The sequence below is a fragment of the Canis lupus genome, chromosome 3 (assembly GCF_048164855.1).
Source record: "Canis lupus baileyi chromosome 3, mCanLup2.hap1, whole genome shotgun sequence".
Classification (NCBI taxonomy): Eukaryota; Metazoa; Chordata; class Mammalia; order Carnivora; family Canidae; genus Canis; species Canis lupus.
This window is the reverse complement of record NC_132840.1, coordinates 76,936,780-76,960,633: the sequence shown is the minus strand read 5'-3', so window position 1 is coordinate 76,960,633 and position 23,854 is coordinate 76,936,780. Positions and strand designations below refer to the sequence as shown.

General features: G+C 37.9%; 1 protein-coding gene across 1 annotated transcript in view; it reads left to right on the top strand.

Annotated features, from left to right (window-relative positions):
* The window catches only part of BLID (BH3-like motif containing, cell death inducer), a 117,359-nt gene extending 94,849 nt beyond the window's left edge, over positions 1–22,510 (top strand). The window contains 2 exon segments of the mRNA XM_072813647.1: positions 14,535–14,606; positions 22,296–22,510. The gene's annotated coding sequence lies outside the window, so the exon portion shown is untranslated.
* The last annotated feature ends 1,344 nt before the right edge of the window (positions 22,511–23,854 follow it).

Here is a 23,854-nt window from a genome sequence, read left to right as displayed (position 1 = left end):
TTTTTGTTCTATTTTGGGTTAAATTTTCTGTATAGTGCATGGTGAGCGTCCAACTTCACTCTTTTACAAGTGAATATCCACTTTTCCCAGCACCGTTTGTTGAAAAGACTATCTTTTCCCCCCACTGACTGGTCTCGGTACCCTTATCAAAAATCTTTAATCAGGGCAGCCCAGGTGGCTCAGCGGTTTAGCACCACCTTCATCCCAGGGTGTGATCCTGGAGACCCAGGATGGAGTCTCATGTCGGGCTCCCCGCAGGGAGCCTGCTTCTCCCTCTGCCTGTGTCTCTGCCCTCTCCCTCTCTCTCTCTGTACCTCTCATGAATAAATAAATAAATAATCTTTAAAAAAATCTTTGCTCATATATGTGAAGGTTTATTTGTGGGTCAGCTAGAGTTTTGATATTAGTAGACATGCCTCTCAATTCTAGACCTAAGTTGTATAAATGCTTCTTAGATGATCTAATTAGAGTCAATGCATTCATGCTTTTAGAACATGCATAAATCTGTATTGCCACAGGTTTGGTGGGCTCCTAGAAAAAGGAACTCTTTTATAATTCAAATTTAAACTTACTCTATATGTATTGTTCATCTTATACGTGTCCAGCATCATATAGGTCTAAAGATGCAGAAATTTTTATCCAAGAGTTGCAAATCAGTGGAGAAGCAAACATACAAATGTTTTTTTGTGTGTGTGAAGAATACTCTGGAAGGTAAAGTAGGGATACAAAGAAGAAAGGGGTGAAATCAAATGAAAGAGAAAAGAAAACCTTCTCAGAGTAATGACAGTTCTGCTGAGTTTTGAAAGATGATTAAGAGTTCGCCCACAAACAAAAAGGTGGCAGTCATACAGACATTCAAAGCAGAGGAGCCATATGTGCATAGAGTTGGAGGAAGGCCACAATATGCCATTGGACAATCATGGAACACATATTACAAGGCCAGGAGGAGTGGGTGAGGAGCTTAGGTGGGTGGGCAGGAGTGAACTTCATTATGCATGTGATTCAAAGGCTTTGCATGTCCACCCCTTAGACCAGTTCTTAGCACCTATCATTGTTTATTCAATTGATTTTCATCTAGTAAAATCATGTTCTGTCTTTCTTTCCCTGCTCACATTTTGCCTCTTTCTCTTCTTTTTTCCTTCTTTCTCTTTGTTTTCTTTTCTTTTCCCTCTTTGGTAGCTTTCTTATTTTTTTTTTTCCTGGAGATATATCTCAGCGACAGAAGAACATAAACAACACTGGGGCATGAATTTAGACACAACAACAACCACAAAAAAGTGAACTCATACAAGAAAACATTGAAGCTACCTAGGTTAGGCTTAGTTGAACTTCCAAATGTGTTTTAAATTAGGTCATCTCAACCATGACTACAAGTTCAAAACATTCAAAGCAACCTTATTGGAACTGGAACAAGGCATATTTGGTTTCCTCTAAAGGATTTTTAAAAGTGTAGTTAAGAGCAGAACTCTCAAATGTAAAAATACATAAAAAGAAAACCCATAAGCAAATGGTCTTCATAATAAATGGCATTAAAATTTCAAACTACCAAAAGTTGTGATCCCTCAGTAGCATATCATTTCTATGGGCATGCTTATTTAGCGACCTCATTTATCTGGGCAGGGCCAATCAGATGAAAGTGAGCAGAGGAAGCATTTAGAACAATCAAAACATGTGCAGAGTCCATAAACTCAGACAAGTTTTGCTCTTCTTTTACCCACAATGCCAGCAAATTAGGTTGCCTAGTTTCCTAAGAGCCAGAACATGACCAGTAAGTTACAAGGGCATCGAGAGAGGGCTAGAAACAAGTACAAGGATTCTTCTGAGAAAAAAAAAATGCTGTTGGTTTGATAAGGAGAAGACAGAAAAAAATATGAAAGACTTACAAACTTCGAAAAGGAAGCCCACATACAGCATATAAAGCACCCTGGGATTCTTTAATAAGGAAAAAGAGGCCTGCCCACCTCCATAGCCTACGAAGTATCTCCAAAGGAAAGCACAGAATCAAAGTTAATGTTCATAGTAATCTCTTCCACCAGTTTAGTTTGGGCCTACAAAGTAGTGAAGATGAACTCTTTGGGAAAATTCACCTCTGCAGATATAACTGTGTCTTACTCTGCCCTGATGCCAGTTAAATGGGTCTTCAGCCCATCTCTCCTAATTTCAGCTTAATTTCCAATTTAATTATCATAATAGCAAACTGTAGAGTTAGAGAACTTATATAATTTTCCTATGTACCAAAAATGACCTTAATCAAGACTCCATTTCCTTATCTATAAAATGGTGATCATAGCACTGCACATACCATAGATCTGTTGTGAGTGCAAAAAGATAATCCGTGTCTGGCACTTAGCATTTTACATACTCAGTGCTTCATAAGTGTGAAATTATTACCATAACTACTACTGCCACTACTACCACCACCGCCACCATCACTGTTGGTCTTGTAACAGCACCATCCCTTCTCTGTGTGCCTACCCTGGCTCCACCATTTATGAGCTATATGACCCTGGAGAAGTCACTTAACTTCATTCTGCCTTGCTTTTCTCATCTAGAAAATGAAGAAAGGCTATGTAATATCTCCCTCCTGGGGTTGTTGCAAGGGTTAAATGGAATAACGTATGAAAAACACCGAAACTAGAGACAAGCACTGAATAAGGATTTAAGTAATACTGGCTGTAATTATTATCATTGCTGTTACCCTCCATTTTACTTGTAAAGATGATAGTTCTCAAAGCATTGTTTGGGGGCCCCCGGGTGGCCCCCTTTCCAGGCAGTCCATGAGGTCCAAACTACTTTCATAGCAATATTAAAATGTTGTGCTTTTTTCACTCCCACTCTCTTGAAAGTACTGTGGAGTTTACCAGAGGCAACACAAACTGTAATATCACTGCAGATCAACTGCAGATGTACATTCAGGACACTAGCTCTCTTCTACTAAACAATAAAGAGATCTGGGGAAAAAAGGTAAAACAGAGTTCTTTTTATTTTTGCAAAATACAGTTATTTTTCCTAAAAGTATGTTTTTATGTTAGCCTATCATGAGTTAGTTTATTGCTGTTACTCTTAATCAATATTTTTTAAAGTTTAATTTTCATTTCTAATACAGTAAATATCAAGACATATAATCCACAAACACAGAAATTCTTTGGGCCTCTCAATAATTTTGAGAATGTAAAGGGATCCTGAGGCAGAAAGGTTTGAGAACTGCTGTTGTAGTGTAGAAAATGTCAGAGTGGTTGACCTCCTAAAGGTCCCTGGCTTAAGATTTAAGTATAAGTAAAGTCAAGTCTCAACCAAAGTTTTCTTTATTTCCTTTTTAAGATTTTATTTATTTATTCATGAGAGACACGGACAGAGAGAGGCAGAAACACAGGCAGAGGGAGAAGCAGGCTCCATGCAGGGAGCCCAATGTGGGACTCAATCCTGGGACTCCAGGATTATGCCCTGAGTCGAAGGCAGATGCTCAACTGCTGAGCCACCCAGGGATCCCTTAAATAAAGTTTTCTGATAATGAAGCATACTGGTCATTATAATGCATTATACCCAAAGAGTCATGTAGTCCCCACATGGGGAGAGGGGCCCATGGTGTCGCAATACATTAACAGTTGAGGACTGTCTGCTTCACTTAGCTCGACTCTAGCCTTCACATGATAATCAAGGCAAATAGATGTTGTCCAATATCTTAAATTGTATTCCAAGTGGCCAATCATGTCAGAATCAAATTCACAAGCAGATTTTGCCTGGTGATTATGAAGAGGCATCCAGTGTTAATAGTCTCAAGTTGTGGTTCCAGAGTCCAAACGGATTCCCATCACAGGTTTTCAATCTCAAATATCAGGCAAGAATTCTCACCCATTTGTAAGGCACTTCAAATACGCTTTTCAGGAGTTCAAGAACTAATCCCTGAAGGAACTAGGTCAAGTTCTTCCCAATCCTGTCCCCATACCATAGATAGCTAAGCTTCAGTCTTAAGGACATACTTTGGGATACTGGAACATACCTAAAAGAGGGAAAATAAAGGACAGTTTTCCATAGGAAAGGCATATGGGGTGTCTCTTTGAATAAACATTTGATACTTGAGTGTATTTCACTGGAACAAATTGGTTTAAGTATGTAATATTCTGATTTAGGTTTCCCACCATTGTCTTGGTGCAAAGTTGACACCTGCTACATTGTTTAAGACCTTTGGTCTCAGAGGCTTCGTATTTTCACACACATATACACACGCATATATAATGCATTTGGTTGGGCTGGATTGAAAATTTCAGTAGTAATTCAAAGAGTGGTTTACAGGGCAATGTCACAGGCTTGCATGCATTATGCAGGATTTTCTGTTAAGTTCAATGGGCTTTTGGAAATTAAATTGGTTTATTTCAATCTAATGCTTATTGACATATATATCACATTTATGCCGAAGAATCATATCATTCTTCTATTTCTGCTCCAATAATGTTAATTCTTAAAATGTTACCCTACATAGGCTGTTACTCCCCAATGCCAAATACCCATCTGGAAATAATAAACTTTTATTTTATTATCCTCTTCTTCCCAAATCTAATATTTGATAAGACGGACTTAAATTACCTGGATGTCTAACTATTTTCATTTGTTGCAAGATGCCATACCATTGTAGGAAAACAGAAATAAGCAACATGAAATGAGAATCATTTTGATCAAACCATATAGTATCAGAGAACTAAACAACCTTACTCCAATATTTTGCTAAATTTAATAAGTTCACCCAAATGTTATCAGATAAGTTTGTGTATGGAATACAATGTGCCAAACAAAATAAATGGACTATCTTAACTATTGAAATAATGTGGAAGGAGGCCGGGGCTCAGAGAAACAAGCACGAGATATATGGGACAAGGCAAAGAAAATTAGATTCTCTCCTCCTCCTCCGTGGAGGGTCCAGACAGCCCTGGCTGAGTCCAGCGGTAGAGCAAGAACACTAGTCCTCTTATCTTTGACTCTATGGAGGAGGCTACTCCTGCTAGGTCTTCATCCCAGCCAGCAATGCGGTCTTGGTAGTCATGCAAGATGGAAGATCTAACTACCAGCTTATATCAGAGCTAAGGGTCCACCCTCCCTCAGTTTTCTAGCCAGTCCCTCAGCACACATTGGACACACTCCAGGTTTTAGGCATGATCCACTCTTTCACTCCACATCACCACATAACCTGAGACTTGGAAATGCAGGCAGACACTACAACACCCACTGCTATTACTGCTAGGTGTTGGTCTATCTTGACCTGAAGAGTTACCTAATTTAGAACTTTCCTGGGCCACGAGCCTATACAGAACAGGCTGACCAATTTGAGAACAGTCCTTTGAAAGCTGTCCAGATTGGAGATACACCATTAAAGTTTTTGAGCTATTTAAGTGTTTTGAAATTTCCATTTAATTTCATTTTTGTCCTGCTTGGAGTTTGGCTTCATTTTTCCCCTTCTCTAATCAGATCTACAATATTCAAATGGGACTTTGGAGTTAGCCATTTTCTGATAAATCTGGGGGAAAAAAGCAAAGTCATGTCATGTTCCTCAGCTCTACTTTTTTCTCAGCTAGCTAGCCAACTGAGTCCCAAAATGGCTTTGGCTTAATGACCCAATTAAATAATTTACATTTGTGTGGCCTTGGTCATTGTCTCAAATGGATGAAAATAGAAATGTACATGAAACTTTTAAGATAAACAGTGCTGACAAATTGCCCAAAATGACCGTACTTACTCAAACCCTCCCTAACAAAATTGAAAGATGGGCACGCTATATATTCATGCAAATTTACTTCAACAAATAAACCATTCAACCTGTATTTACTGAGTGCCTACTATGTGCTAGTGCCTGAAAATAAGAGTTAAGTAAAAGATAGACTTGTCTAAAGAAGCTTACAGCTTTAGTAAGAGTCACAAAAGCAAACATAATTTCCTATCAATGTGGTGCTTTGGGAATGCAGAGGGCGAGGATATCTTCCTCATCATGACCACCATTAACAAGCACCTACAAAATACACCGTTGTGTTCCATGCTGAGTCCCCAGCAGAAATAGCCAAAGAATTCTGGGAGCCGCCTTGACACTTCCTGATTCTCTGTTGCCAAGGCTGCAACGATTAATCTCCAGAAAAGCTACAGTTTAGCACCTGTTGAATGATATTAGAGGAAATCATCTGTGTTGCAAATAGAGAATATGTTAGGGAGGCTGGACTCAAATGAATCCAGGTTTTGATATCTTTCTCCTTCTGTTTTAGCAGACAAATAATCTGTTGCAACTTTGCTGCTTCTCTTCCATAGCTTGGCTCTGTTCCCGTGCACCATTTTGTTCTAGGGGATGCCTAAACTGATTCTTCAGCGTTAGCCAAAACAAATGAGGAGCTTGGCTCTTGGTCTGCTCGCAGCAGCTGCTGTGATTGAAGTTCTCTGCACCTAAGCAGTGGGGCAGCTTTCCGTTTGACAGATGAACACATTTTCATTACTAGAGAAACAGGAAGCATTGCATACTGGGCAAAAAAAAAAAAAAAAAAAAAAAAAAAAAAAAAAAAAAAGGAAAGAAAAGAAAAGAAAGAAATATTTGGGAAGTCGCTTTGTTCTTTCTTCTATCAATCGTGGTTATTGTTCAACTGAAATGGTGGGGAGGAGGCTAACAGTGTGGGAGCCTAAAACCCAAGCCTCAGGCTTCTTTTCCTCTCAGACTGTAACTATGAGCTGACAGCTGTGTGGTTTCTTGACCTCAGGTTGCCTTCGTCAGAAAAATCCTTTGCAGATCTGTTCTGGGAGGCAGTTTCTGTTCATGCATGCAGCAAAGGGCATGGAGAGGCCAGGAGGTCTAAGGGAACCCACATACAAAGGAAAGGGGGAAAAAAAAACATTTGGCTGGTTCCATTTATTCAGTCATACAATGGATCTAAACTGTAACGTGGGTATTTGAAGGCCTTCAACATAGCTACTCAAGACTTCCATGGTGATTTGGGAGCTTGTGATGGGCCTAACTTCAGGAAGATCAAGGTTCTTCAGAGAAACCATCAGCTCTCTGGAAAGGCAACTTTGTGACAGTCTTTCCTTCATAACTTCAGACTTCAGATTCCTGTGATCAAAATGGTAGCCTTCCAAGGCACTCTTGTTTCCCAGGTTTTCTGTATTGAGTCCCTAAATAAACTTTAGTGCCACTGACTGGTTTAGCAAATCCACAAAGCAGAGGACAAATGTGGAAAGGAGAAACGGAGGAAGATGATAAGAAAATACACACATGTGGGATGCCCGGGTGTCTCAGTTGGTTGAGTGTCCAACTCTTGGTTTTGGCTCAGGTCATGATCTGAGATTGAGCCCTGACTTGGGTTCAGTATTCAGGGCAGAGTCTGCTCGAAATTTGCCTCCTCTCTCTTTCTCTCTCTCTGTCTCTCCCTCGGCCCACCCCCTGCTCACATGTGCATGTGCTTTCTCTCTAAATACATAAATAAATAAGTAAATAAATAAATAAATAAATAAATAAATATCTTTAAAAAATACATAAATGTAAGGTGCGAAGTTGCAAGGGAAAAGGCAAAAATTTAGGGTAAGTATTGAGGGTTGTTTTCACACAGAAGAGGAGTCTAGAGTCCTTACAGATGCATGATTATTGGATCCTCATTTATAATGATTACCACACCGAGAACCTCCCAGCTACCTTGTCATCAGTTGAAAAGGTTGGATTGCTGGTCAAAGAAGCCAACGCATACTGACCAACTACTATTTGTCAGAAACTGGGCAGGTGCTTTATGGAACAACATAGCTCTCACAACACAAAATGTAGGAATTAGATACTTTGTTATATATACAAAGATGTAGAAACTCAGGCTATCCAAGGTCACATGGTTAAATGACACAGCAAGACTTCCAACCCAGTTCAGTGTAACTCCAAAGCCATCTTGGAGTTTGAAGGGCTCTTCCTCAACACACATACCCCTGCCCTTTCTCTCCTACATCCTTGGTAATTTGCAACATCTGCTCCTGCTCTGCCCAAAGTCACTGATCTTCCCACATAGGACTGCAGGCTGCTAACACCTGATGGGAGCTGGCATGGGAGATGCAATCCGTCCTTACCAATGGGCCAAGGTGGTGGGAGGAGAGAAATAATGCTCTGCTCTCGTATACTTTTACCAAAGACTTACTATAGCAGGCCATACATTGTACTTATGTGTTCATTATGTTAATTAGAGGGTTTCTTGAGGACTCACTAAGATTGTCTCTTTCTCACTTTCTCATCCTTGTCACATAATATGCATAATGCTTATTCTCTGGTCTTCAGGATAAGGATTCAGGTTTGCTCATCAAAAATATCGAGTCCTTTTCTATCTAGTATTCCATGTTAATAAAAGAATTTGATGAGGGCTTATTGGTGGGGTAACTATAATGCCGAAAAGGTTATGGAGTTTGGTCAAGGGTCTGCAGTAAATTACAGAACCAAGCAAAAATCCAACGTTTCCATTTCCCAAAAAACTTCCTCTTACAGACTAAGATTATAAAATTCACATCTCATAGGGTCCTAGGTTTCATTTAAAGCTTTGTAGGATTCCTTAAGCTTTTTTGCAGAAACCAATTAAGGTTTAATTGTTTTTATAAAAGTACTATGTCTAAAATAAGCTTTTTTCTTCTGCTTATTTTAGTTTCTTTCTCTCTTCTTATCTCTAAATTACTTTTATTTTTGCTCTCACAAATGAATTTGTTTCCAAGTACAAGCAGAGGTATTTTGTAAGAGAAAAATGTGTAAATGTTGCCTCCTATAAACAGAAAATTTATGTGTATGAATTACGAAACTTCTCAGACTCAGTTTTATTAGTGGTATGAGATATCAGTACCCACCTCTCAGGACTATTGTGGGAATTGAATTAATTATTCTATATAAAGTACCTAACAGGATGCTGGACACATGGTAAGCATTTAGCAAATGTTAGCTCTTATTGTTACTAATACTGACATGACTTTTATAAGGAATGGCATGAAAAGGATAAAAAAAATATACTAACGTCATAACTTCTGACCCTTAGTATACTGTATTCTTGTAACTTTGACTTCCTTTTATCATAGATTACTGATTACAGAGTAGCGTTACAGAATAGTTTTACCATAGGCTATTGATTACAGAATAGTTTTGATCTATCTATTATCTATCTATCTATCTATCTATCTATCTATCTATCTATCTATCTATCACCAGCCAAGTCAAGGTTAACTATTATACTCACCATACCCACCTTTTTTTTTTTTTTTTTTTTTTTTTTTTTTTAGGGAAACCACTTTGCATACAGCAATTCCTGAGGGATTAAAGGAACATCCCTTGGGCAGCCATAGTCTCAACTAAAGGTCCTGCATCCAGCTCCACCAAGTCAGGCCAGGGTGAAGAACTGACCTGAGAGTAATCAATCCTTAGGTTAACCAGTGGCTGTGAAATCTCTAAATCTCTACTCAGGAAGAAGCTAAGCTAATAAGATCCTCTCAACTCTGCAATTAGTCTTGGGAACTGTGAAGAAGATTAGGCTATTAACAGTAAGACCTGAATTCTGAAAGGAGAGACAGAGACATCGTGAATTAGAGTGAGGAGTTGTGAGGAAACAAGCTAAAATTTAGTGGAAGCCATGAGGCTACACTTGCTGTTTGTGACTGAAATCTTTCAAAGGCCCTCAGTTAAAAATTCCACACACCTGTGTCTTCCAAATCTCAAATATGAGGCTCCTCTTGGGGGACTCTGAATGCCCAGCCGCTTTCCTCATGCCATGTCGTGGTTAGAAGGGCTCTAAGCTGCCCTTAGAACCATCTGTTGATTTCCTTCCACAGTTGCTACTTGATCACTCAAATGCCATATTAGACCTGGAATTTTTCTCTAGGAGGCTTACGCTCTTCCAGCCTTCATAGGGCAGATTAGAAAATGATACATTCTATTTTGGAATCCTTGCAGCCTCTCTGGTATTTCTATCAGGGGTTCTTTAATCTCTTTTATCTCCAACCACAGCTGAGGCCTGGGCCATTTATCAGGGACTGAAGAGCATCCCTGTTAATCTACCCTTTCTCCCGTCTTTGGCCAAGCTCTGTTCTCATTTCATGAATTTTAGTGCTGTCATAATCTTCCTTACTCTGTGGTATGATATCTATATCGTGGGGTTTTCTTTGTTTGTTTATTTGTTAGTGGTTGCCCTTGAGTTTGCAACACGTGTTTATAACTAATCGAAGTTCACTTTCAAATAATACCATACCCCTTCAGGGGTAGTTCAAGTACCTCATAACAGGAGTATTCCCAGTTCTTCCATCCTGTCCCTTATAGCATTACTACCATTTATTTCACTTATAGATACTCCATAATCTCCAAACACCTTGTCTCTATTATTATTTTGGACAAACTATTACCTGTTAGGTCAATTAAGAATAATAAGAAGAATATTTTATTTTACCTTCATTTATTCTTTTCCTAGTGCTCTTCTCTTCTGTGTATAGGTCCAAATTTCTAACCTCTATCATTTTCCTTCTCTCTGAAGAATTTATTTTAGCCTATCTGACAAGGCAGATCCACCTGCAATGAATTCCCTCAATTTTTGTTTGTCTGAAAAAGTATTTCTCCTTTACTTTTGAAGGATGGTTTCATTGGATACAGAATTCTAGTTTGTGGGTGCTTTGCTTTTAAATATTTCTTCACTTCTTGCTTGCATGATTTTTGGAGAGAAGTCTGATTTAATTCTTACTCTTGTTCCTCTAAGTGGAGGTGTTTCTTCCACTTTTGACTTCTTTTAAGAGTTTTCTCTTTGTCTTTGATTTTTTGCAGTTTGAATATGATATGCTTGATTGTAGATTTTCTTTTGTACTTGCCAAGATCTGTGATTTGGTATTTGTTGTTTATTTTAGAAAATTTTAGCCAGTATTGCTTCTGTTCCTTTCTTTCTTCTCCTTTTGGTATTCTTATTACACTTAATATTACACCCTTTGCAATTGTTCCACAATTCCTGAATTTTCTGTTCCATTTTTTTTCATTCTTTTTTCTCTTCATGTTTTAGTTTTTGCAGTACTGACATATCTTCGAATTCACTGATTCTTTCCTTGGCCATGCTGATGAACCTGTCAAAAGTATTCTTCATTTCTGCTACAGTATTTTTAATTTCTAGCATTTCCCTTTGATTATTTCTTTGAGTTTCCAACTCTGCTTACATTCCCTACCTGTTCTTGCTATATTATACTTTGAATCTTGTAGGCTTTGTCTCTTCCACATTTAAGGCCAAAAACGTCAAACAATTAATTTTCTATTTCATATATTCGGTTCTTACAATAAAAGGAATGGCTTTCAAGACTGCTTTCCTGCTTTAATTCTCCCCAAATTTACATAAAAGGTCCAGAGCAAAAAATTTAACTTGTTTGGTATCAGCCCTATCATCAGGGCAGCATTATAATAATGCAAGTTCTTGATGCTGTTTCAGCCATTAGCGGATGGGGAAGATGAGGTAAGCAGATTTGAGATTCAAAGTAACCTCCTACTACATTTTGCGTTTAAGTGTTTCTAAAACCTGGAACACAGATCTCACACTACCCTGACCCAACTGAAAATTAAGATAGCCCTGACCCAATACCGCAAAGATGAGACAGAAACTGCCCTCCACTCCAACACTAGACATTACACACAGCTCATTTACCCATTTATTTGGTCAATAGATTTATACCCTGGTGGTCAAAATAAAAAAAAAGGATACCAGATATACCCCCATTTCTCTCCAAAAAACAAGAGAAATTTGACATTGTACTGGGGATTGAGGAAAACTAATTGATTTGACAGCTAATCAAAAACTCCTAAGGGAAAAATCAATATAGAACAAAATAATGTAGTCTGTAATTCTGTATGCTATTCCCCCTCGTATGTTGACTGTGTAGCATCAGTGTCATCTATTTTAGATGGGAATGTTACCAACTATAATGCTTCTGTTGATATTTCAAAAAGATTCTAATCTCATTTCAGTAATAGCTTCTGTCATTCCCAGTGACACATATGCCATAACATTCATGGTTAAATTGACAGAAATATTAATGTGCTCAGATTTTATATTATTCGGACCACAGTATGTCTCTTTCTTAGTATTCAATTACCTTTGCCTTATGCATAGTACCAGAGCCTGGCTGCCCAATCCCAATGCATTAGGTATTATTCGAGGGACATCAGTCTTCTCATCTCTGTCTGATTTTGGACTTCTCCAGTAGAAAGCTTTTAACAACTGTATGGATTTTCTTCTTTAAATTTTATACTTTTCTATCTTCTGTAACTCAGATGAACTTGTTATATGCCTTGTTCCTTAACTTCACTGTTTCCTTGGAATTATTGCCTTTCAGAATTGAAATGGATTTATGGCCCACACATCAATCTGATGTTTGAAACTGTTCTACACCTTCTCTGCCAAATTCCTCCTCTATCCTTAAGTTCATTGCCTTCCAATAGTCCATTCTATCTTTGCTATTACTATTACATAGATCAGATGAACAGATTTTTTTCAATGTAGTTTTTATCTCTTACTCTAGTTCTATGTTTTAGTGTCATTTAGAACAATCCAAATCTTTCTTTTACTCCATGACCCTTCGGACATTTAAAATAGTTATCGAGAGCATTTACTTCTCTCTCTAAATATCCCTAGTTCCTTCTATCATTCATCATAGAATATAATTGGGAATTTCCTTACCATCTAGTTGGTGACTCATTATGTATTTGAGTTACATATCTAGCAACATTTTAGAAGGAATGTTAGGCAATTTTCCCACTTTGGCATCAGAATTTCAATGATTAAGATATGACTATTTTTAACATTGTTAAAATTTAAATGGGGCTTTAGGAAAGTAAAAAAAGAAAAGAAAAGAAAAGAAAAGAAAAGAAAAGAAAAGAAAGGAAAAGAAAAGAAAAGAAAGAAGAAAAAAAAGAAAAGAAAAGAAAGAAAAGAAAAGGAAAAGAAAAGAAAAGAAAAGAAAAGAAAAGAAAAGAAAAGAAAAGAAAAGAAAAGAAAAGAAAAGAAAAGAAAAGAAAAGAGAGAAATAAGGGACCCCTGGGTGGCTCAACGGTTGAGCATCTGCCTTTGGCTCAGGGTGTGATCCTGGTCCTGGGATCAAGTCCCACATCGGGCTCCCTATGAGGAGCCTGATTTTCTCTCTGCCTATGTCTCTGCTTCTCTCTCTCTCTGTCTCTCGTGAACAAATAAATAAAATCTTAAAAAGAAATAAAAACGAGGGATCCCTGGGTGGCGCAGCGGTTTCGCGCCTGCCTTTGGCCCAGGGTGCGATCCTGGAGACCTGGGATCGAATCCCACGTCGGGCTCCTGGTGCATGGAGCCTGCTTCTCCCTCTGTCTGTGTCTCTGCCTGTCTCTCTCTCTCTGTGACTATCATAAAAAAAAAAAAAAAAAAAAAAAAACGAAAGAGGTTCAATTAAATCCACTAATTCATACAATAGGATAAAACTTCATACAATTTTCTATAAAGTTGATAATGAACATTTTTAGATGTCATAAAGCAGTGATAATCAGTATCAAGCTCAGTGCCTGGAACTTAGTCAGTATTCAGTAAATATTTATTAAATAAATAGTAGACATTTTGATATTTATTTTGAATTTCTTTCCACTAAATACTGGTACAAAGGCATGGGAATGCTATGGAAGGCTTGGAGATTGTCTAAGAGATTCTATGATGGTTTTACAATGTCTTTAGTGGAGATTGAATGAGGAGGGGGCAATCATGTTAGAAAGAGGAGCTAGAAGATTTGTCTTAAAATTCTAACTGCTTAACAAATAACATTTTTACCTCCATTGTGTATGACAAATCAGGTAATGTAATAAGTTTCTCTAAAGATGATTTTACTCACCTTTCACCTAAGATTAAGCAATAATCTATTGTCCATAGTAAAGATTATTATTTTTGTTTAGGGTAGCTTTGGAAGGTGACAGAGATTCTGGGAAGGTAAAAGCCATTCTCCCACCAAGACAGCAATTGGAGACTCCATTACTCAGATTCCTCATATGTTACTATTTTCATCTTAAGTGATTCTGTATTGGGTAACACTGTCGCTGATCACAAACAAAAGAAAGAAGAAGAAGAAGAAGAAGAAGAAGAAGAAGAAGAAGAAGAAGAAGAAGAGGAAGAAGAAGAAGAAGAAGAAGAAGAAGAAATATGCAAAAAACTATCAGTCTCTGTGATGCCAGTGCTTAACACTTACTTGAAATAGCAAGACTTAGTAGTTGTAGAGAAATACTGATGTGCACTGTGAAATGTCCGCTACTTGTTACTTTTTATTCTGACGATGATTTGTTCTCCCTAGGTTCTTCTGCATTTTCTTTGAATTATCTTCTGTTTCTTTGTCTGTCTCTCACTCAGATGCTTCTCTGTTCTATCTGTATTGTGTTTCCAGAAGGAAAGCATATCCTGCTCATTTTAGTCCAGAATTGGTCATTTTCAGGCCAAACAATGTGCTCCCATTAGAGTAACATTTATACCAAACCCTTTTAAACATTCTCCGTGGCTACAGCTGTTCAAGATTTTACTCTCTGATCTTTCCAGGCCCATTAATCCTAGGACTACGCGTGTGATGCTTTCAAAGTGCGGCTTCTAGGACAGAACCCAATACCACAGGTGAGATCTGATCCTAGCTTTCTCCTAGCTTGAAAGACACATAAATTCCATTTGAGGGGATACATTGGACATGAGCTGGTGACAGATTGCCTTTATTAAGTATCCCATGTAAAGAGAACATTATGTTCAGCCTTGAAAGATCAATAAACTTACAGACGGCCTTGTAGAAGGCAGAGAATCTTTCCTTAAAAACTAAGGCAGTGTAAGGTGGAGCTGAAAACCAAGCCACCTTTGCTGCTAGTCATAAAACCATTACCAGGTAAGATCCCACCTACTGGTGTTTGAGCAGCCATCAAATCCTGAGGGATTTAGGCTCAGAAAAACATAACTCACACAACAGCATATATTTGATGCATTACATATAGACATCTTTTGGGGGCAGGTTGGGAAGTAGGAGCATTTGCTCAGTGTCTGCCATGTACCAGCACAACCTCACTGAATTTTCAGAACATTCTTTTAAACTTGGATTATTCTTTCTGTTTTATGGATGGGGAAACTGAGTCTCAAAGAAAAATTAAGTAGCATGATTTTTAATAACTGGCAGCCAAAATTATAACTCAAATATTTTACTCCAAGGCCCAAGCTCTTTGCACTACATCATGCTTCCCAGCATCTTATCTCCCCCAGGGGGTTGCTTATGGGTAAAATGAGGATTATGTTCCAGATATAGCATTAGAAACATATTAAAAAAAAACAGGATATAAGAAAAGTAACTTAAAACTGAAGTGGTTTATAATTCTTAATTGTTATAATGATCCTAGGTTGAAATGTATTAGAACTTGCCACATTATTACTCAGTCATGTTAGGTAAAAATCATTTTAGATATATAAATTTTTTTTTATTTTAGGTATATATCATTCCAACCCATGCCCTCTGGTGTACTCTCTGCTGTGCATATAGTGCATAATCTCACACAAACTGTGGTGAGTTCACAGGCAATATTGTGGCATAATGCATATAAATTCAATAGGCATTTTTATTGCCCTAAAACTTCTCATTTCTTGTACTAGGGTAGAGGATTTTCTTTCCCCTCTTCGGTGTTGACAAATTGCTGAGGTAGAGCCCTTTTATTTATTTATTTTTTAATTTTTATTTATTTATGATAGTCACAGAGAGAGAGAGAGAGAGAGAGAGAGGCAGAGACATAGGCAGAGGGAGGAACCCGACGTGGGATTCGATTCCGGGTCTCCAGGATCATGCCCTGGGCCAAAGGCAGGCACCAAACTGCTGCGCCACCCAGGGATCCCGGTAGAGCCCTTTTAAAGCAGAAAATTTTGATGCTAAGTTATCTATAAATACATAAGCAACCATAGCCATTAGAACAAGGAGGGACTCTTAATGTAATTTGCTCAAGCATCCCATTTTTATCAGTAAAGAATTATGACCCAGAAAAGTCTATAAATAGAATGTTATCATAATACCTACCCTAGGTAGGATGGCTGACTGTGTCATTCCTTTTCCAATTTATGACACTTTTGAAAGTGAAAGAAGTTCTAACTGGGTGGGATACTGGGAAATGAGCACTTGTATTATACCAGACAGACCAGAATTTCCAATTGACTGAACAACACAGGTTTGAACTTCAGGGTCAACTTATATGCAGATATTTTTCAATGAATAAAGAACAATATGGTAAGTGTATTTTCTCTTCTTTATGATTTTCTTAATAACATTATCTTCTAGCTTATTCTTATTAAAGAATACAGTATAGAATACAAATAACATACAAAATACGGGTTGTTGACTCTTTATTAGTAAGCCTTCTATTCAAAAATAGGCTATTAGTAAAGTTTTTGCAGAGTCAACACTTGTACATGGATTTTTTAATACTTAGGAGTCGGCACTCATCACCCCCATGTTGTTCAAGAGTCAACAGTATAGTTATTCTAACCTCTTCGAACTTTTATAATAATGAAATGAGATGGGATATGTAAAAGCTCCCAGATTAATGCCTGGCACATACATTGAAAGTGCAAATAAACTTCGGTTCACTCTGAACTTGCGGTCAAGTGGCCCAGGAAATTAGTGGAAGGATTCTGAGTCAGGCACACATTCTCTAACTTCTATGGCTAAGAGTCAATAGTATCAAGTAAAACAAACAAAACCACAAAACGACGACTAATCAGCAGGTTTTCTTTTTGTTCATTTTAATTTTTGTTTTTGTTCTGTATCTAACACAGAAAAACTTCCTGCCATTTCTTCTCTTATGTTATAGATTGACCAAACTGTCCAGTGACTTTAAGATAGAAACACATCCACAGACAGCTGTACAGACTAATATATCCCACAGGAAGGAAGGAAGGAAGGAAGGAAAGAAGGAAGGAAGGAAGGAAGGAAGGAAGGAAGGAAGGAAGGAAGGAAAGAAGGAAGGAGAGATGGAAGGAAGGAGGGAGGGAGGGAAGGAGGCAGGGAGGGAGGGAGGGAGGGAAGGGTTAAGAGGAAGGAAGGGAGAGAAGGGGGGGCAAAGGAAGAAAGATGGGACAGCAACTGTTTCCTAAGATACAAGATTCTGTGGAATCTGTACCCAGAAAAGATGCTACACATTTTCAGTGGAACTACTTCAAAAGGAAACTAGATTGAGTACACTTTGTAACTTCAAAACAACAATTTTATTCATTGTAAAATGAAGTAATTCCTCATTCCACTACCACTTCACTGGATAAAAGCTGTCCCCATACCTCTGTTCATTTATTGAGTGGATTCTGCTTTTAGAGCCCTCAAACTCACTCCTTCTCCACTTTGGCCATGCAAATAACTGCAATCCATTCCTACATTTTTGGATAACCACAGAGTGAGGGACTCTGTATTACTTTTTCGTGTTAAGTTAGGAGCACCCAAGAGTAGTTCAACAGTATTCTCCATATAAATGCCTTTTCTAGGTCATGCCATTTAGAAGCTCCAGGTTTTATAAGTTTTGATTCTGTCTTCAAAGAGATATAGAAGTATTCACTTCTCTGTTTCCAAATCCAAGACGTTGGCTCTTTCCAAGACATTTTTGGTTGAAATCTTATCCCTGGGAAGGCAGCACATGTACCAATTTTTCTTGTCATTTGTCCTATGGCAAGAAGGAGATGAAATTTTAAATGTTATCGGGGCTGTGAAATCTGGTCCTTATCCCATTTTGACCTTTTCATTATTCTCTTTTCTGACTGACCAGCCATTGCCACCCCCTCCTGCAGGCTGGTTATGTTCTAAGGGTTGGAAGAGCAGAACTGCCAGCTAATCAACATACCAACTATTGAAAAGGTCAAAACCAGCTGATCTCTAGCTTCAGTTGAACCACCCCCAATGTATGCAAGTCAACTTACATAGAAACTGGCACCACTTTAGAAATGTCCTGTTCCAATTTTAGTGCATTAAAAAAATAATAAAGAATTTGAATAAAACTGATGATCTCACACTACAAAACTCACTTGGGAAAAACTACCTGCCAATGCCTAATTAGATTATAAAGCTCATGGAAGGCTAGGACTAATTTATACTCAACTCCATTTTTTTTTCAAGTAAAAGGCTAGGATTTTTTTTCAAGTAAGAATATTCAAGTAAGATTTCCCTGAAAATGACCTGATTTTTCCTATCTATCTTGAGCTTGAGAATTTTATTCCTAAGTCAAGTTTTTCTTTTTCTTCTGCCTTGCAATTAAATTTTCATCTTTAGTTTATGGTAATACATTTTTCTCCCCAGGACAACCAAGAACAATGCTAGAAAGCTAGCAGTTAAAATGAAAATGCCTTACATTTTCACAGCACTATATATTTTGCAAAACATGTTGTTTTAGTCAGGATAAGATAGCTTAAGTTGTAGTCACAAATCAATCCCCAAATCTCAGTGTGTAACACTCTAGAGCTTTATTTTTTGTCATGTCATATCTAACTTAAGTTTGCTTCGGGCTGGGTTCCACATTAGCTCACAGATCACAGGCTGATGAAGATTCCATTATCCTAACCAAACATATGTCCTTGGAGTTTGCTGAGCCAGCCTTAGAAAACATGTATTCTTTTGTATTTTGGCCTAACTAGGAAAAGCATCACTTTTGCTCATAACACATTGGCCAGAACTTGTCATATATCACCCCACCTGGGCTGGAAATATGGATGATCACCTGAATATTCCACAAGCAACAGATGTCTCTGTCATTGTCTTCATATAAGCATAATAACCTGGAGGTGTTGATAATCTTGTTATTAGTAACAATATAGCAACCATTCATTGTTGCCCCATTCTGCATTAGGGAATGGACTCTTGCAACATCATTTACTCACCTGGAAACTGAGGCTCAAGGAGAGTAGCGTGTCACTTCAGGTCATGCCATAATCAGATGCCATGGTGGAGTGAGAGCAGAAGAGATTGATTGGGGGTCATAGCAGGTTTTCTCTTGCAGGATTGCCACTAATAGCTAAGTGGAGAGTAATAGGGTGAGCCCCAAAACATACTCCAGTGTCCTGGCATTAAGGCTTTCTGCTACTCTGATAAGCACTGCAAGCTGCCACCAAACTGTAATACAGTATCTTATGATGAATTGGAGATAGAAGAACATTTAAAAAAAAAGAATTAAAAAGCATTGGGGAGAAATATTAAAATCAAGTGGTCATGAGATTACAGTTCTAGCCACATTTTTGACATTAACTAGTTGTGTGACTGCGGGTCTGCCATCTAACCTCTCTGTGGCTTTGTTCTCTCTGTGAAGTTAGATGATTGGACTAGAACAGTAGTTCTCGAACTTTATTGTGTTTCCTGATCATCTAGAAGGCTTGTGAAAACAGAGTTTCTATCTCAGGAAATCTTTGGTGAAACTGGAAATCTGCATTTCTAAAAACTTCCTAGGTGCTGCTGCTGGTTGGGACCCCACACTTTGAGAACCACCCAACTAGACACTTGCTAAGCTCTTTTCAAGCTCATGAATACTCTGTGCCTGTGATCCAGCTCGATTCCTTTAAAATTATCATGGCAACAGTTAGTTATACCCACTTCCTCACACTCCATTATAAATATAAGTGTTACCTTTATTACTAGCTATATAATGCTTGTATAGATAGCCTATAAATTAATTAAAAATTACTAAGGATTTCTTACCATGTGGCATATATTGTGCTAAATCCAGAGAAAATATCCTTTATGTTTGAGTTAAGAAGCTAATAGAAGAGATACCATCATCGTCATCATCATAGTTCACATTGAGCGAATACACACGATGCCCTGCACTCTGCGCTAGCTCTTTAGATCCGTTATCTCATTAATATGAGTACATGATTAAACCCTCTGTTATGAGAGTCATAAAGAAAGAATAACAAACTTTGTAGCAGAGAAATAGAAGCAAAATAGGCTCCAGAGCAGGCAGACAAGGTGGGGGAGGAAGAACCCAGCACAAGAATACTATGTGCAGAGTTGTATATATAGATATATGGCACGATTTGGGGTATGGAGAGTAGTTTGGTGACATCTTAGCATCAACTGGGGGTGTTTTGCAGCTGAGGAGGGAATGCTGTTTTGTGCATTGGGGAAAGGAGCAGAGTTAATTCAGGTCAGCAGTTCAATTCAGTGGATCCAGCATATTTCGTATCTGTGACTTAGAGCAGTCTGTACTGTACTACTTGGCAGGTAAGCAAACATTGGCACATGTTTTCACTAGAGGGATAGGAGAAGACAGAGTGGAAAGAGTATAAGACATAGCTCTGGTACAGAGTTAGCCAGGTAGCTTTGAGCAAGTAACTAAGCTCTCCTACTATACTATTCTTACCCATAAAATGAATATAGTATACACTAAGCCTATTCTAAAGGATGGTGAGAAGTATAAAGTGAGAGCATGTTGTTAACCACAAAGCTCTGTCCATCGGTATGACATTATTACTAGGATGGCTCTCTTGGATTTTGGAAAATTTTCATGCAAAATTCATTCATTTTCTGACGTGTCCAGCTTTCTGGTTTAGTAAGAAATTTCAATCTCTTCCAAAAAGTCTAGACCTCCCATACAGAATGGTCTAACATTTACTCAGTTTCTGTAGGATGACCTGTATTCCTGGCCTTTAGGAATGTAGAAAGGGAGTCCTCCGCTTCTTGACTTGACATCATAGGAGTTTCTCCACACACATGGGGTAGGGTGTCCTCTCCTGACTGAATGCAATGAGGAAACTCCCAGAGAATTAGTCTATGTGATGGTTTGTGGTATAAGACAATAAGAAGATGACATGAATATAATGGGAAACCAAAACGTTGTCTGCCAAAACATGTTGTAATTAATACATCCCAGGAAGTCAATTGGCTTCTTTTCTCTGGTTGGAGCCTAAAGGAACAAAAGAATGAAGGGGAAAATCCAATCCAATTAGAGAAAATGCAGCTCAGGTGAAGGTCAAGGCTGTGCTCTAGGGATCTTACATTAACCACTTGAAGGCAGGTTCAGAATGGGTTAACACAAGCCTGACCTCTGGCATTAGGAATATACTGTCAAGGGAAAATCAGATTCATAGCCAGTGAAAAGGCAGAAACCTTGTCCACACCTCAATTAACAGATGCATACAGAGCTAGTATTTGGAAAATTGAGTTTGTCTATGAGGAGAGTATTCTGGAAGTTGGCTAAATTGGGACACCTTGCTTTTATGGGTTATCCTTCCCCTTAAGCAGATGGCTAAATTAAATTTGAAGGCATCTGAAGAGTGGATTATATATAGGAAATAACTCAAAATTCAGAGGGGACTATTCTCAAAGAGTAGATAATACAAATAACTTATATTTGGCTTTAGAGTTTTATCTAACTCATTTGCAGCATATTTACCTGTGCATTGGTATTTTGAGATGAATATTAAAACAGCCCAACATTCTCGAGGTCCTCAACTCCTAGATGGGGGTGCAGGTGGTTGAGAGTTCTGTTTTGGAAATATAAAATGTGAGATGGCTAATAGACATCCAAGTGGAATTGGGAAGTGTATGAAAAACCTCAAAAGCCATCCCTTCAACATTAGATTATCTTCTGAGCTACAGTCCTACAATCTTACCCATAGAAGGTTTAGATATTTCCACATCTCCCCTTGGATTTTCCATCATCACAGTAAATCTAGTATGTCTGAAACAAAACACATCCTTTCCTTCAACAAGTTGGCTTTATTTTTGCCATTTCTGCTTTTCCTGTGGATTTCCTCATTCTTCCAAATCACCTAGGTTCTAAATCCCATGGGTAGTCTAGGCTCCTCTCTCTTTCTCTCTGTGCAGGTCAATTCACCAAGCCCCATCAATCATGTTTGTTATGGCCATCCTAAAATCCCTTGCCTTTCTACTTCATCTGTTACCACTCTGGTCTAGTCCAACATCTCCAATATTCCATCTAGAAATGAATCATCTTGACTACAGACTCTCCCAACATTCAATTTCATTCTTTTTATTACTTCCATATTTATCTTTCAAAAGCAGTCTTTTGCAGGTGTCCCTTTTCAACTCAGAACTATTTCTTGATACACCATTTGTTGGGGTACTGCTAGATAACTCCCAGTGTCCATTAGTCTGTTCGTTATTCTTTAGAAATAAAGTCCTAGACAATGTGCTCAGCTCAGAAACCCAGCTTTCCCAGGAAACCTTACAGGTACATTCAGTCACGTGATCAAATTCTGCCCAGTGAATATAAGTAGCAGTTGCATGGGGTTTTTTGAGGTGTTTGCTTCAAAAGGAGTAATTTCTTCAACCCTTTTCCTTCTTTTCAGTGCTGGAATATGACCATATTGCTGGAACTCCAGCAAATGTCTAGAATCTTAAGATACTCTTGAGGGCAGACATCGCTGTGAAGATGGCTGAACACGAAGATATAATACTGAGTCTCTAATGACTTCAGAGAGCTATTAAATCAACTGACCCTGGGCTGCCTAATTCTGTACTTTCTTATTTATGTGGAAAAATAAACATATGTCTGTTTAACCCACTATCCTGAGGGTATGTTGTTTTCAGGTGAATACAAATCTGAGTTGATATACCATTATCCCCAAGGTGCAGCAAATTCTTAACTTGATATTCACAGTAGAAACCTGGCCTGCCTCTAAGCCTGATTCTACAACACTTCTCCAGAAACACTTTTTTTGTGATCAAGTTAATACACTCCACATGGACTATGCATTTTCCTGTTCCTAAAATTTACCATATTACCTCAGGAACCCTGAATCTTATTTAGTCCCATAGCTTCTAGTGAAGACCTTGCATTGGGACTAAAATAAATGATAGAATAAAAGATTTTTCAAGATGGGATGAGTTTAAAATTTCTCTAATCCCAAACTCTCTATACATTGAAAGAAAATTCTCTGTGTCCTTGATACTCAAAGTGTATTTGCGGATCTGCAGCATTTCACAAGACTCCAGGTGATTCAAATACACCTTCAAGTTTGAGAAGCATTTCATCTGCAGCATCTCCAATCAAGTGCCATTCAACTGCTATTTGGGTTGCTCACAAATACACAAAAAAACCCTGAACTGTTCTTGGACAGCTGTTGTAATTGTTAGCAAATCATTCCACATCTTATGTGAAAAATTGCCTCCTTGGACCTTTCACTTGTCTCTGAAATAACTGTAAAAATTACTATTTCTGGTCTCTGGAATAACAATAAAAACTCCTGACCCACCACCCACCACAATTATTCAAAGATAGGTATCATTGATTCTTTAGCTTTCTCTTTTCAAGGGTGAACAACTCATTTGAATTGGCATTCTTCACATAACTTGACTTGTAGACACTTCATCTACTTTTAATGCACATTTGGTTATTAGTACCCTAACGACAATACAAAATCACAATTCAATATTAATCTCTAAATGTGTGGGACTAGATGCTACAAGAAACAGTGGACTGTGACTCCCTAAATCTGCAACCTATTGCATGCAAAGTTCAGCTAATCTCTATAGTTTTGATGTTGTTCTTGTAATTAACTCATGTTTTTACTTATATGAGTATTCTAAAAATTTTTTGAAGTGTGCTGACAAGTAGAAACCACATCTTGTTTGTTCACTTTTTTGTTTTCAGTGGGAAAACTATACGTGAGTCAAGATCTCTCTTTTCTCTTTCAAGTTTTCGTCTGCTACCACCAAAAACTTTATATAAATATATATATTTATTTATATATAATATATAAATATATATTAGTATCTATCTATCTATCTATCTACCTATCATGTCCTGAGCTGTCTCCAGTATAAGTCTTGTTTCTAGCTATCTGTAGGACATTTCATCTTTTTTTTTTTTTAAGACTTATTTATTTATTTGAGAGAGAGAAAGCTC